The sequence below is a fragment of the Agelaius phoeniceus genome, chromosome 27 (genome assembly GCF_051311805.1).
Source record: "Agelaius phoeniceus isolate bAgePho1 chromosome 27, bAgePho1.hap1, whole genome shotgun sequence".
Taxonomy (NCBI): domain Eukaryota; kingdom Metazoa; phylum Chordata; class Aves; order Passeriformes; family Icteridae; genus Agelaius; species Agelaius phoeniceus.
The window spans coordinates 3,800,709-3,815,713 of NC_135291.1; the positions used below are offsets into that span (position 1 = coordinate 3,800,709).

The following is a 15,005-nucleotide window of genomic DNA, read 5'->3' on the forward strand; positions in this document are numbered from 1 at the left end:
CCTGCGTGACTCTGCCCCATAATTTAAGATTTCGCCCCGAGCCTGAGGACAAAGCCTCCTCTGCTAGGGCCCCGGTACAACTATCCCACACTTCAAGGTGGAAAATATCCACCAGCTGCCCAATAACCCCAATCCGCAGGAGCCTCGACACTACGAGGATAAAATCTCCTGGCTCGCAGTCTACGCCCCACTGCCTATGAATTTTAAAAATGACCTTTGGGAGGTACTCCATTTTCTCCTTCGCCGGTCCTCGGCGCCAGACTTCCTCCTTTGCCGGTCCTAAGCGCGAGACTTTCCCCTCTCGCCGGTCCTCTGGGAGCGTCCTCCCTGCCGGGGACAGTCCTGCTGCTCCGGCTGCCGTTCACTCGCCCAGGCGGTTCCCACTTCCCAGATTGTCCCGGGTTCTGGCACCACATGTTGCCGACACTTGGGGCGTGGGGTCCTGGGTCAAGAACGGCTTGGTGGCAGCACCTTTGCCACACAGACCAAGTACACGCACACACCAATGTGGTGGACGGTAAAATGGCCTTGATTAACAGTTGAACCCGGTCATTTATAACCGGGGTTAACGGTAAAAGGTAACAGTAAAAGGGGAGGGGTTCTGCCTGACCGTAACATCGCAATATCTTAACCTCCCACACATCGGACCCTCAGGACCCTGCTGCCGTAGCTGTACTGACAGCCCTGAGGAGCCAAATCCCCATTCCACCTGAAAGGGATCTGTGGGATGGACAGGGTCCAGTGCTTGGTGAGCTGTTGCTTCAAAAAACAGCAATTGCAATGCTTCCTCCTGAGAAGGAGTCCAATCCCATTTCACCCCATTTGCTTAGCAAGTCATGAAGGGGCCTAGCAATTATTGAAAGATCTGGAATGTGTTTTCTCCAGAACACGAATAATCCTAGAGCTTGCTGGAGATCTTTCCTGGATTCAGGCATTTTGATCTGATCTAAAGAGGTTAGGATATCAGGTGGAATACATGTCATACCTCCTTTCCAGCAAATTCCCAAAAACTTCTCTTCCTGAGAAGATTTCTCAATTTTCTCTGGGGGCATCTGCAAATCAAGACTTTCTAAGTGAGAGATTATTTTCTGCTGATGTTTCCCTACTACCTCTATTTCACACACACACACCCCCCCCCAGCCCAGAATGTCATCAATGTATTGATAAACAGCTACGTTGTCAGGTTTGGGTATTTTTTCTAATTCCTGGGCTAAAGTAGGGTGGGCCAAAGTGGGGGAGTGTTTGTAGCCTTGGGGAAGCCTAGTGAAAGTGTATTGCTGTCCTTTCCATGTGAAGGAAAAACAGTCCATATCTTCTGGTTGTATGGGTATCATAAAAAACATGTCTTTGACATCTATAGTTCCCATGATTGAGTGAGCTTTTTCTTGAATTGATGTCATTAATTCAGCCAAATTTGGGACTGCTGCTGTAAGAGGGTCTGTGTTGGCATTAAGCCTGCAGAAGTCTACTGTCAGCCTCCACTTCTCATTGGGTTTCCAAACTGGCCACACTGGCAAGTTGAAAAGAGAATGGGTATTGACTATTATTCCTTGGTCTCACAAGTCCTGTATAACCAGTTGATGCCCTCTTTGGCACCAGAAGGTAGAGGGTATTGTTTTACATGAGTAATTTTGCTAGACAGTGAGGAGGATGCAGCTTGGAGTCTAATGTTAAGACGTGGCACGCCAAATGACCACAGGAATCCCTCAGAATCTTCCCACTGCCTCCCAGCAATAACATCCATCCCTAATAAATTGTTTGGAATATCCCCCATTTTGACAACTAATTGATTCTCCTCTCCATGGAGCATGAGTTTTACTAAGGCCACATTCATAGATTCTGTAGTTCCTAGGGCATTTAAAGCACAACATGGTTTCTTTGTAGGAACAATTCTACACTTCTGGGCATCCTTTTTGTTAGTGCAGAGATTTGTGCCCCAGTGTCAATCAGAAAGGTTACAAGTGCCTGTTTGAGGCCTGTGATAGCTGTGATCAATAAATCTCCTGATTTATGTTTAGTGAGCATTCTCAGATACATCCATGCTCCAGCCCTTCACTCACCTATAAGGGATGGAGAGCCTAGTTTCTCTGGTTCTGTGTTTGCTTTGGCTCACATCCTAAATTCTGAGGGAGAGGCTGGGAGAGGGTTTCTTTTGGCTCACTGGCTGGATTCTGAGAAGGGAGGGGTGCACTGGGTTGAACTGAAAAATTCGGTTTTCGATAGTGCCAATTCGTTATTATTTTCTGTAATTTATCAAGGGACAAACCATCCATCACCTCTCTGGGGACCCCCCTTTTAACTTCCAACAACCACCAACGGTGGCGGTTAGAGATCTGTTTTCCCTTCCCTAAATTTTCACCGTGAGGAGCCCTGATAAACCAAACGCTGTTTTTTTTTTCTGATTTCTCCTCCAGGGTTTTTACAGGTCCATATCATCTACTGTAATTAATCAAATCTACTGCAACCTCGCTCCATGTCCAAACTTTACGGCTACTGGCAGGTGAATCAGACTGAGAAGCTGGGGGCTGTGAGGGGATGGAGTATGGAGTGAAACCAGGATCAGTAGATCCAGTTTGGTCAGTGGGGTTACCAAGGAATCTATCTAGTCTCTCTACGGGACCCAAGGCCATTATGGTTTTCTGTAAAGTAATTGCTGTAGGTTTAGGCAGCCATCAAATTAAAGGAGTCATAATTTCAGGCTTTACAGGTAATTGCATTGGTGACTGAAAACCAGGAATCAACCTTTTTCATGAATCATTTGCAGGCAGGTGGCTTTGTGGGCGCCTTCCAAAAGCTGGTCGGGGGCACTGACTATAGCTAAAGGGTCTCCCCTTTCCAAAGGATTAATTCCCCTGGCCCAGAAAGGCACACATTGTGTCAGGGACCACGTGTCACGCTTATCTCCTGTTGTTAGGAAAACTCCATGTCCCCAGTACCCACTGGCCACCTGTTCAGTTAATTTAATTTGATCTTCACCAGTGAGGGACACTTGGAAGACATATTCTGTCTCCGATTCTTGTGGGAGGCGCCCAAATTCTTTCTTCACCTCAGCCAATTTGGTAGTGCTGAATGGTATTTGTTTAGTTGTGATATGTGGTTCAAAATCTTCATCATTAATATAATTATATTCTGTTTTAACCAGGGGTCTCAAATGAGGGCAGCAGTTTTCTCCACAGTTTTTTTACTGCCTCTAGTTCCTTATGGGGATAAATCTGTTTAATGTGAGGAGTTTCTTTTCCTCTTCCTGTGTTGAGGAATCAGCATTCAGTGAATTCTTAACATGTTCCTCTCTAAGGGCAGCTTGTAACAGATGGATCTCATTCCTTTCTTCATTTAATTTTTTTCCAAATTTCAACTAGGTTTTGAAGGGAGTCCATTATAGCTTTTTCCTCACTTCTTCACTTTAAGAGAGTTTTTATAGCTGCTGTGAGACAAGCTCCCAAAACTGAGCAGAGAATAGTTTTATTTTTACCCAGTTTAAATTTTGTTTCATGTTGTAAAGAACATACTCTATCAATAACATTTTCCAAATTAAATCAGTTACTTTGTGCCCGTTCTTCTCCTCCGGGAGAAGGTTTGGCATTGTGTTTGGCTAGTAGAGCATAAAATTCAGCTTTAACTTTTGCGCTGAGGTTTTCCGTCATTTTGTGAAGGGACCAAAACCATGACAGGGAGGTGTAGACTTAAGGCACACAACCACACAGCCTCTGCTGTGTTTCCCTTGCTTTCCTGGGTGGGTGAAGAGACTAAGTGTGCCTGGGAGGTTCTACTCAGTTACTTCAAATAGTCCCTTCACTTCCCAGACAGTCCAGATTCACACAAACACAAAAACAGTTTCCCTTTTTGCACTAAGAGATCTTTTGTGAAATTCTGAAGACAGAACCCTCAATTGAGTATGGGGGTGCTTTTCACCTAGGCATGTGCAGTTTGTGGGAAATTTGAGTCACTCCCTTTCCTTTTTAGACAACCGCTCACCCCTTTCAGGGTATCGGGCTCGGTGCGGCTGGAGAGAAACATCCTTCCCCTGTTACAGACTACACACAACCCTGCAAACCCCTCTGTCTGTCAGAATCCTGTCCATGACGCCAATTTAATGTCACGATCCGCTCGTACAAGTGGGGTTGTGATGGTTCATTAACTGATCTCAGAGTGCAAAAACAACAGAGAGGGGATTTCAGTCTTGATCAAAACAAATGCACCTTTTATTGAGTGCCCAGAGCAGAAGCAATAGAAGGATTAGAAAGGAGATAAAGGATAGAGGGAGAGAGAAGAAGACAGGGGTGGGAATAGCTACCAACGGAGAGACAAAATCCTCGTGGTCCAGCCAATAGATCCATCTTGTCACATTGGGGAGAATCTCAAATTCTTTGCATAACTCAGGGGTTTTGTATAGTCATCCACCAAGGGTAGAACAGATAAAAGACAATGGAGAATAAGTCTATTGAAAATGAGTAAGACAGTCCACGTTCCAAAACAGAACAAATCAATCTCAGCGGTGAGCGAGACCCATTGTTTTCAGGATTGGTGTCTATGAGAAACCAGTCTTGGTGCAGCAAACACACCTGCAGGCAACACTTGGCAAACATCCCACTTCAGTCAGGCCCACGCCCCTGTGTTAGAATTTTAAGGGTCTCAGTCTCAGTCCTTGGGAGGAGGCTTCCCTTACAGCACTTGTGAGGCAGATGAGGGATCTTCTATGGGGGGATCACCAGAGTTACCCCAGAAAGTTCATCTGGCCAAGAGGTGGGGAAATTCATGGGCCATTGTGATGAGCAGGGATGGTGAAGCAGGTGTAAGTGTACAGAGCAAGCCGCTCCCTGTCAGCCCCTGCTCAAAGCAGTTGTAACGTGGGGGCACAGCAAGCACAGCTGCAAACAATCACTTGGCGAGCATCCACCCCAACCAGGCCAGAACTCCAGCCAGGGTCCTCAGGGTCTTCCTCTCTGTCCTTGTGACGGTTGTGAGGCAAATGAGGGGAACTTCAGACCATCTCTTACAGCAGTTTACTTTATCTCTTCCTCAACAATCCCCCCCTCTGGGAGATATCTTCTGTTATTGGGCCATTGAGTGTCACTGCATGACTGATGAAAAATTCATCATCCCATTGTGAGATGCTCCGGCCAGAGGGAGGAGCCAAGCATTCCTACCTGGATATAATTTGACATTTGGAAGAAGAGAGACAGCCTTTTCCCACTGGATTCCCAGAGAAGCAGCTTTCTTTTCCACTGCATTCCCAGAGGAAGTCCAGGCCCATCTACGCCACCACTGGACCTTGAGAGGAAAACTCCACCCTTCTACAGGATCACTGCTTCAACAGAACCCCACCTGTCACTGCAGGAGCACTGCAGCCTCCATTTAATAGGACTGCTACCACCACTGTGACCCACAGGGTGTCAGGTCATATTCTGACTCTGCCAGTGGGGTTTTTTTGTTTGTACTGTGGCATTTGTATTTTTAGTTTTCCTTGTAAATAACTGTTATTCTTATTCCCATATCTTTGCTCGAGAGCTTTTTAATTTCAAAATTATAATAATTCAGAGGGAGGGGGTTTACATTTTCCATTTCACAGGAAGCTCCTGCCTTCCTTAGCAGACACCTGTCTTCAAACCAAGACAGAATGCCATCCATATAATGTAGGATAATGGCATCTGGGAGAGTCCTTTGGATGGGAGATAGGACAAGGGCCATGTACCACTGGCATATATAGGGGAGTTTTTCTCACTTTGGGGGAGGACTCACCGGTGGTACCGCTTCAGAGGTGCCTGTCTGTTCAGGGAGGGGATGGAAAAGGTGAATCTGGGAGCATCTTGAGGATGGAGGGGGATGTTGAAAAAGCAGTCTTTGATATCAACGACCACCAGTCTCGAGTCACAAGGAAGCAAGGACGGAGAAGGAAGGCTGCAAGGGACCCATGTCCTCAATGACCTTGTTAATTTTACAAAGGTCATGGAGGAGTGTCCACCTGTCCTTGCCAGGTTTTTTGAGAACAAAGACAGGGGAGTTCCAAGGGCTGTTGGTAGGTACAATGTGGCCCTTGGAGAGCTGCTCCTCCACAAGAAGCTCGAGGGTATGTAATTTCTCTGTTGAGAGGGGCCACTGATCCACCCACGGTGGGGTGTCAGTCTTCCAGGTGATGGTGGGGTGGTGCACTCTGCAGTGGCCCCAAATAGAAATCCCGGGACAGAGGTGGAATATCAAGTCAAGCTCCCCACTGGGACAACAGGTCCCTGGCCCACAGGGTGGTGGGTGCCCTGACTACAAATGGCCTGATGGTGGCAGTTTGGCCCTCCAGTCCCTCTGTTGTGATAATACGCTCGCTCCTCATGGAGATGGCAGCTCCTCCAATCACTGAGGTGACTCCAGTGACAGGAGTCAGCTCCTGGTTCAGGGGCCATTGAGGTTGTGTAATGATAGTAACATTGGCCCCTGTGTCCACCATCCCTTGTAGGTGGATGTCATTACCTTTATTCAACTGACTGCACTTTATAAGGGGCTTGTCTTGGCCCATGATTTCAACCCAGAATGCCATTGGGTGCTCTGGGATATTGTCTATGCTTAATGGCAATAAAAAGGCTTGGGCGATCACAGTCTCTCTGTGCAGGAAGTGTGGTGGTTTTGTGCAGCAGAAAGTGACTGTGATTTCGTCACTTGGCCCAACAGTTTGTACTTCCACTATAATATGTATTTCATTTGGTCCATGAATACATTACCTATTACCAGCACATCCCTCAGGCCCTCTAGGGGTCCATATTTTCTGGTGGGAATACGATAGAAAGCAGAGTCATCAAATTGTATAGACAAAGCACTCACCAGTTGGTGTCACGTCCTGACCTGAACTTGCTGGAAAGCCTTGGTCACTCTGGTCTGTTGTTCGGAGTATGAAGAGCTCCGCGGGAATTTCCCACGTATTGGACCTCCAGAATAGTGGGGAGGGTACAGTGAAACAGCTTTCCATTTGCTGTCTTCACACGGGGCCACCCTGCAGTCTGTTGGAAGTTTTTTGGCTGATAATGCTGCTGGTGGTGGTGAGGTTACTGGTGATAACACAACTGAGAACAGTTGTTAGAATGTCTGTTGCAATCCATACAGTGTGATGAATGGCACCTCTTTGGTGGCTGCTGGTCTTTAGGCATTTTGTATTCTGGACAGTCCTTCAAAAAAAGGCCCAGTTCCTCACAATTAAAACATTTTGCAGTGTCTTGGGATGTTAAAAAGGCCCTCTCCCGTAGAGATTGCCCTTGCCACGGTGTGTTCAGTGGAAGATAATTTGGTGCAGGACTCGTCCATCTGGTTGATTGTAGGTTCTGGGTCTTAATATTGTTTTGCACTCCTTGTTTGCCTTTGCCAAGGCCATTTTATTTAGCACTTCCTTCTTGGCCTCTGGGCCTTCTATTTGTCACTCAAATGCAACTTTAAGTCTGTCTACAAATTTCATGAAAATTTCACTTGCCCTTGTTTAATGTTAGTGAAGCTCTGTGTATGTAGGGTGTCGTCGAGAGTGAGGAGCAGGGATGTCTTTGCAGCAGTGGTGATGCCACTGAGTGCAGCTTCTTGTAAATCCTTTGCTTGGTCTTGTGGCTTCTGGAAGTCACCTTCTCCTGCCATTTATTCAAGGGTTAAATTTGGTTTGTTGGCATCTTTTGAATATGTGTCCGCCAGTGATTTGAGATGCCTTTTTTACTGCCTCTCCCACAGCATGTACTCGACCGGGGTGTGAGACTCTGTCCAAAGTTTCTCTCATCTGCCTCACAATCGTCATTGGGGACCACTGAAGAAAAGACCCTTGTCTGAAGTTTCTGGCCCTGTTGGAGAAAGTTACGTGCCAACGGCTCCGAGACCTGAGCACAGTGCTAAGCTATTGTTCACAGGTGTTGTTTGCTGTATGCTGCACTGAGCCCAATGAAAGAAGAAGGGGGCATCTTGCCTTTTTGCAGCAATAGCCTTGGAAGCTGTCCCACCTCTCAGCCTGGCTGGACTTCTTCTGAGTCTTGAGTGGTCCCCCCACAGAAGACCCTCACCTGTTTTACAACCACCGTGACAGACAGACTGAGATGTAAGGAGCCTCTCCATCAAGGAGTGAGACATGAAACCCCCATGTGAAAAGGCCCCTCTGCTCCTTCCAAGGACTGGGACTGAAACCCCCAGCCCGGGGCAGGTGTGTGGGGGAGGCAAGCTGACCAAAGCGAGATGTTTGCCTGCAGGTTGTGACCGCTGGACCAAGAAGACAATGGCTCTCGTTTGCTGCTGAGAACATGGACTACCTGTTACATCTATTCTTTATTGTATCTGTTTCCCCCCCTCCCTCACAATTTTCAATAGAGTTATCATAATAAAAGCTCTGAGTTAGCGAGAGATTTCAAGATCTCCCCAGACGTGACCTGGTGAACTCCATCGGCTGGACATCAAAGGACTTGGCTGTTCTATGTTTGGTAGCTATATACCTTCCTTTCTCTTCCTCCCTCTTTTCCTTATTTTTCCCTTTTTTCCCCAATTCCTCCCCAATGCATTTGGTTATTCAATAAAGGTGCATTTGTTTTGATTATCACTGCAAACCCCCCTGTGCCGTGTTGGTTTTTTGCACCCTGAGATCAAATCCACGAACAATCACAAAACCTGTTCGTAAGGATGGATTGTGACATGGGGAGAGTAGGCAATTCATGATATTTTTATTTTCATGCACGACCAAGACACGGTCAGAGAAGGTGGCTTCCAGAAATTTTTTTAAGAAATGCAACCCCCAACCATATTCCTTAGCCACTTTGCAGAGCTCCTTCAATTCCCCATAGGGGATCGGCTCCCAGGAATTGATTGCAGTCACCCTTCTGCTGTGTTTACATATAATTGGCAAGCCCACAATCTTTTTGGTGAGCTCTGAACCCTCCCAGTGGCTTCCCTCTGCAGCTTGGCCCAGTGATCCTCAGACTCAGGACCGGAATCCAAGTCTGGGAATCCCTACTCTCATCCTCCGAGGAGGATGGAGGGCACTTGATGCCTGCATGGAGCCTCTTGGGGCAGCCAGAATCTGCCTGTTTGTGGGCAGCTGTGGAAGCCAATATGGGCTCCTTCTGGTCGCTGTAATCACCACTTCTGGCTCCAATGTTGTGGGAATGGGAATGGGAGGGACCATCAGGAGGAGTCAAGAGAGGAAGGGGTAGGGTTGGTGTGCACAATGGGGAGGGGATTCCCAATAGAGAGGGGAAGTCCCAACATGGACACACTTCCTGACACAGAAGGGAGGGGCAGGGCGCGATTACAGGAATAGAGAAAGTGGGAGGAGGGTCAGAGGTGTCATTTTTGGCAGAACAGGGAGGTGACAAAATGGCCATTGCCTTTGTGGGGTCAGCACCATTTTGTGGAGAAAGGGCAGAAAAACTTGGAGAGGGAGAAGACAAGATGGCGGGGCTGGCCACATTCCTGGTACCGTCTGGGAGAACAACTGGGGGTGGTAGAACTGAGTACATGGGCATTGGTAAGAGGGTTAGGAGAGAGCCCAAGGCAGCATGGCCAGTGCTGCCCTGGAGAGGGGACAGAGGACACTGGGAGATGTCAGGGTGACGGTAGCAACCCTGCGCCTGCTGGCAGGATCCATCTCCCAATCCTCCCTGAGGCAGGGAAGAGAGTTTAGGGATGTGAGGGGAGGAACGGGGAGAAGGGGTGTTAAACTGGGGTCCCGAATGTTTCCCAACATTTTCTACAGACTTCGCAATAAGGCCAAAGGATAAAATTTCCCCACTGAAAGATCCCCTTTAATTCTAAGAACATAGAACCATTATCCTATATGGTCCCAGAACTCATTAGAATGAATTCCCTCTTAACATCAGGAAAATACTTGAACAACCAATGAAGAAAACATTTTAAATCTCCCTTTGAAAAATGAAAATTTTCTCCAACAAGGATTCCTCTAACTTGGGTATAAACTTCCCTGTGTGGGGGGATCAGTTTGGCTCCCATCCCCACACTTTCTCCCAACATCCAAGAGGAAAAGAAGGCAAAGGAAAGACAAAAAAGGGTGACCCCCAAATATAGTACTCACATGACAGTGGGTCAACAAAACCTCTCCAGGTTGTCTGTCAGCTTCAACCAATCTTCTCGCCTCAAGAAGGTTGCTGGTCGCCTGTATGATTCCCCCAATAAAACTTAGGAGTCTCCTCTGGGAATTGGCTGCTCCGAACACGGCTTAACTTCAGTAGTCAAAAAGCTACTGAAGACACCTCCAGGAATGCTCCGGACAGGTCCCTGTTCAGGCTGCCAGCTGTCACAAGCCGCAAGCCTGTTGGTGGTGGAGAGAGAGGCAGCGGAGCCGTGACCTTCCAGAAGTGTCTCCAGTAATGAAGCCGCTCGGTGGCACAGGCACACACACACACACACACACACACACACACACAATCACTGCAGCACACACTTCTCTTGTAGAATCACCAACGACAAAGAAACGGGAAGGGTCTTTGTATGGATGCCAGAGAAGGAGGTTTATTCCAGCCACGCACAAAGGGGTTCAGGGACAAAGACAAAAAGAACAGTGGAAGGTCTGGGTTTAAATACAGGGGACATGGGGGGGCAGAGCAGAGCATCAGGGCCAATGGGCTGAGGGCTCAGGGCAGTACAGAGGAGAGACAAGGGGTGGCAGCCAATAGGGTAAAGAGGGTGGGACACTGAGGCAATATGGGGCCAATGGATAAGCAGGGAAGGGAGAACATTCAAGGACATAAATATAAGGAAAAAGGGAGGGAGAGGCCAACAGTCCAACCAGGGAAGTAGAACTGGGTACATTTGCATATACAACAAAGCATCCTGGAAGAGGGTCTGCTCAATTGCCCTGAACAGGGGAGATTTCTCCAACATGGGGTCTGTCTGTCTGTCCAAAGGCCTATAATGGCCTTTGTTCTGTAGGCCCACCGGCCTCCACAGACACTCAGTGGAAAAAGGGGTTAGAAGCTTTGCTTGTGAAATTTGTGAGACATGCAAACCAGAATATTGCAGCCCTCATGACTGACCACCTGGCCAGAGAAGGAAGCCACTCAGACCCTGTTGGGCAAACCCACATTCCTAGTGAGGCCCTTGAGGGTATTACTGAAGCTGTGCATAGCACATTTTTAAAGGTTCCTGATGCTGTGAGACCCCAAAAAGTATTTACTTATGTAAAGCAAGGACTGGTGGAGCCTTATATGCAATTCAATGGCTGCTTGAAACAAGCTCTTAAAAGACAAATTGAGAATGACATTGCCAGACAGGTGTTGCTTTCAAAATTAGCTGCTGAAAATGCTAATGAGAATTGTAAAAAACTTCTGAAGTCCTTGTCTAAGGAGGAGCCCACCCTGCTGTAAATGATAGAGGCATGTAACTACCTGTGTGCCTTCAGCATAGGGCAACCGTTACTAATGAACCTTACTGTGGGGGCTGGTATAGCAAATGCCTTTGTGTGGAAGGGGCCAACAGCGGGCCTGTTAGCTAAAGGAGTGAGAAGAAAGGTAAGAAACAAGAAGTTGATAAGGATTCTCTCCAAGGCTGTAACTGAGGAGACCAAGAAAAGTAAGGAATTGAAGAAAGATAAGAAGAGAACTTTGCAGCTGGATGAAGTATTTTTAGAAAGTCAGTTGAAGTCACTGTAACTTATTACCAATGATGTTATGTTGATTTATGGTGCCCAATCGTTAGGGTAGAAGAAGTATAAACAATTAGAAAGTGTATAAAAGGTCAGCCATGTTCGATAATAAAGAGTTGCCATCTGAGACTGCTTGTGGTCTCTGCCTTGTGTCATGACTGGCCTGACAGTGACATCTGGTGACCCTGATGTGATTCAACACCCTTAAGAACATACTTGATCTGGACCCATACGGGCTCCTAGAGACTGGCAGCCATGACTCACTGGGACGTAGTGGGGGAGGCGGCGTTGGTGCAGCTGAGAATGGCGGGTGGAAGCCACAGGGAAGCCCAGACCTGATTTTCTCCTATCAAGACAACTGGAAGTAGGTGAGCCACCAACTAGTAATAATGGGAAATAATTTATCTAATGAAGAAGAGACTGTTTTGGCTACATGGAAAGTTTTGTTAAGAAATAAGGGAATTAATACTTCAGACTATGCCCTTCGTAGTATATTGCTGTGGGCTAAATCACAGGATTTTGGCACTGATCCCGACACAGCATTTAGTGTGAAAGCATGGGAAAAAGTCGGGGACAGACTGTAGGAAGTCATCTGAGTGGGAGATAAAACTGTTGTTGACCTAGCTGTTACCTGGGGATTGCTTTTTGAGGCATTAAAGGAATGGAAAACAGAGCGAGAACAAACAGAGCTGGATGTGGATGAAGAATCGGGGTTGATAACAGAAACTGATGAAGGGGATGAGGCAGAGGGGGCCTCTGATGGGGAACTTGGTGAATCTATCCTTGAAGAAGGTGCAGGTGCCATGCAAGTTACCAGGCAGGCTACCAAAGCTTCCAGGAAAGCTGCCAGAGCTTCTGGGCTGGATGCCAAAGCTTCTGGGAAAGCTGCCAAAGCTTCTGGGAAAACTGCCATAGTATCTCCTTCTCAGACTCCTAAACCTCTTTATGTCACAGCTGCACAGCAGCTCCTGATGGTGCCTGTATACACCACACCACTGCACCAGGTAGCTGAAATGTCTTTAGCAGAGAGAGAAACCCAGTCTTCTGCCCCCCTGCTTCCCTCTGCTCTAGCCCAGCCATCTGCCCCTTCGCTCCCCTCTGAGCTGCATGAACAATCTCCAAGGTCGTATCCTCCATTACCTGACAGTGACAGTGACAGCGAATCAAGTGATGAGTCGCCCGCAGTAACATCGGAGTTGGGGCAGGGAACTGTTGACAGTTCACCTTCTAATAGCTGTAGCCCTACTGCCCCATGGACTTTGCCCCCACGTCAAGTAACTGGGCTTCCTTGAGAGCCTCAGTGTCCTGGGTTGACTATATGATGCTTTTATCCCCAATTATGTTATGTTGAATAATAAGTTTTGCACCTTATATTATGTTGAATAATAAGTTTTGCACCTTTAAGAGTGTTCCAGAGAGTGAAGCAGCGGGAGAGAAGAAGCAGCAGGTTTTTTTCAGACACCGTACTCACTCCTCCACATTTCTGCCCCTGGACTGTTGTTGTCTGCGGATGGACTGACAGTGGGACAGAGCTCTCTTTTGCTTTTAGTTAGTTTTAGCTAGCTAAGGCAAAGAAGTTCCCTACTGTGGGGACTTTTGTTTTTTTCCCTTTTCCTTGGAGCTCTTGAAACCCGCTCTGGACTGAACACCCAGGGGAGCACGGGCAGCTGCATCTGTGGCCCACCAGGCCGGGCCTGGCCTGCAACATTTCCAGCACCGGAGGGACTGATCAGAGACAGAGTGAGCTGAGCCGCAACCCAGGGAGGGACTTTCTCAGTTTGTCATTTCTTTTGGAGTGGCAAGAGATTTTATTGTTTGATATTGTTAAGGTTTTGTTGTTTAATAGACAGGTTTTTTCCACCTTTCTCCAAGGAGGTATTTTCTCCCAGACCAGTTGGGGGGAGAAGAGCAGATTGGATCTGCTTTCCTACTGGAGCTCCTTTGGGGGATTCTCTCCCAAATTTGCTCTAAACCTGGACACTCAGGAGTTTTGGGAATTTGTTAGGAAGAAAGCAGCTGAAGAAAAGAATTGGGACCTGATAGAAAGATTAGGTGCTCCAAGAGTACCTCAGGAGAACAGTGCTAATGCAAATGTTGCCTGTGATAACCCTATGGCTTTTCCAGGTTTTAAAGCAGCTCCTGGAACAGGGCAGGATGACAGTCATCACGTCTTTGTCTGGAAGGTTGTGCAAGATCTCCAATCGAAAGTGGCTCAGTATGGCATTAATTCCTCAGAAGTAATGCAATTAATATGTGTAATTAATGCAGATATGCTTGCACCTTATGACATCATGCATATTGCTACTATTTCATTCCAGCCAGTACAATACGGTGTATTTCAAGAAACTTGGAGGCAAGTGGCTGAGCATACAGCTGTAACAAATATGCAGTTGCCTCAACACGACCCTCATCATGCTGTGGGTGTTGATGCCCTACTGGGCACTGGGCCTTTTGCTAACACAGATTCACAGGCAAGGTGGGATCCTTCAATTTTGGCACAAGCTCAGCAAATTGGCACGAGTGCTTTAATTAAATCAATGGAAATGGCAGCTCCAAAACAGAGATATGATACTATACAACAAGAGATGAGAGAACCATTTTTGCAATTTGTGGAAGAGCTTGCTGCAGCCATTGAAAAACAGGTAGATGATGAATCTTTGCGACACAAATTCTGTATACATTTGGCTAAAGAAAATGCAAACTCAGGCTGCAGAAAGATTATTGACACTTTACCTGGAGAACCCACATTGCCTCAAATGATTACTGCTTGCTTGAAAGTTGGTTCAGTAGACCATAAAATAGCAGCTCTTGCTGCAGTTCTAAGACCTTCATCGAAATGCTATAATTGTGGACAGCAAGGGCAAGTAATGGCACAGTGTAATACCCAGAAAATAACATCTAAATCAAATGCAAGCAGCAACGTTATGTGCAACCATTGTGCTAAATTTGGGCACTATGCTAAACAATGCAGGAGTAAATATCATGCAAATGGTCAGCTGTTGCAGGGAAACAGGAAGAAGAGCGCAAAGGGGCATGTGGGAAAACAAATACCCCAAGAACCACAGCAGCAAATGCGGGCCTCCCCAGCACTGCAAAGCTAAACATTTGTGAACAATACTCAGGCGCAACAAGTGGGTCTGCAGGGATTGATATACCCACCACTGACACAGTAACCATTCTGACAAAAGAAATGTGCAAAGTGCCCCTCGATGCCTATGGTCCAATAGGATGGGGATTGAGTGCGTTTTTGATGGGAAGATCAAGAACTACACTTAGAGGTATTCATGTGCATCTAGGACTTATTGATGCTAATTATTTAGGACAGATTCATGCTATGGTATCCATTGATGACCCTCCTGTCACTATTCAGAAAGGAACTTGCATTGCTCAACTCGTACCTATT

The 15,005-nt window shown here is 47.0% G+C and overlaps 1 pseudogene; it reads right to left on the reverse strand.

Moving 5' to 3' along the window:
- Nucleotides 1-361: 361 nt before the first annotated feature.
- On the reverse strand, nt 362-3,644 carry LOC143695890 (uncharacterized; annotated as a pseudogene).
- Between the last annotated feature and the right edge of the window lie 11,361 nt (nt 3,645-15,005).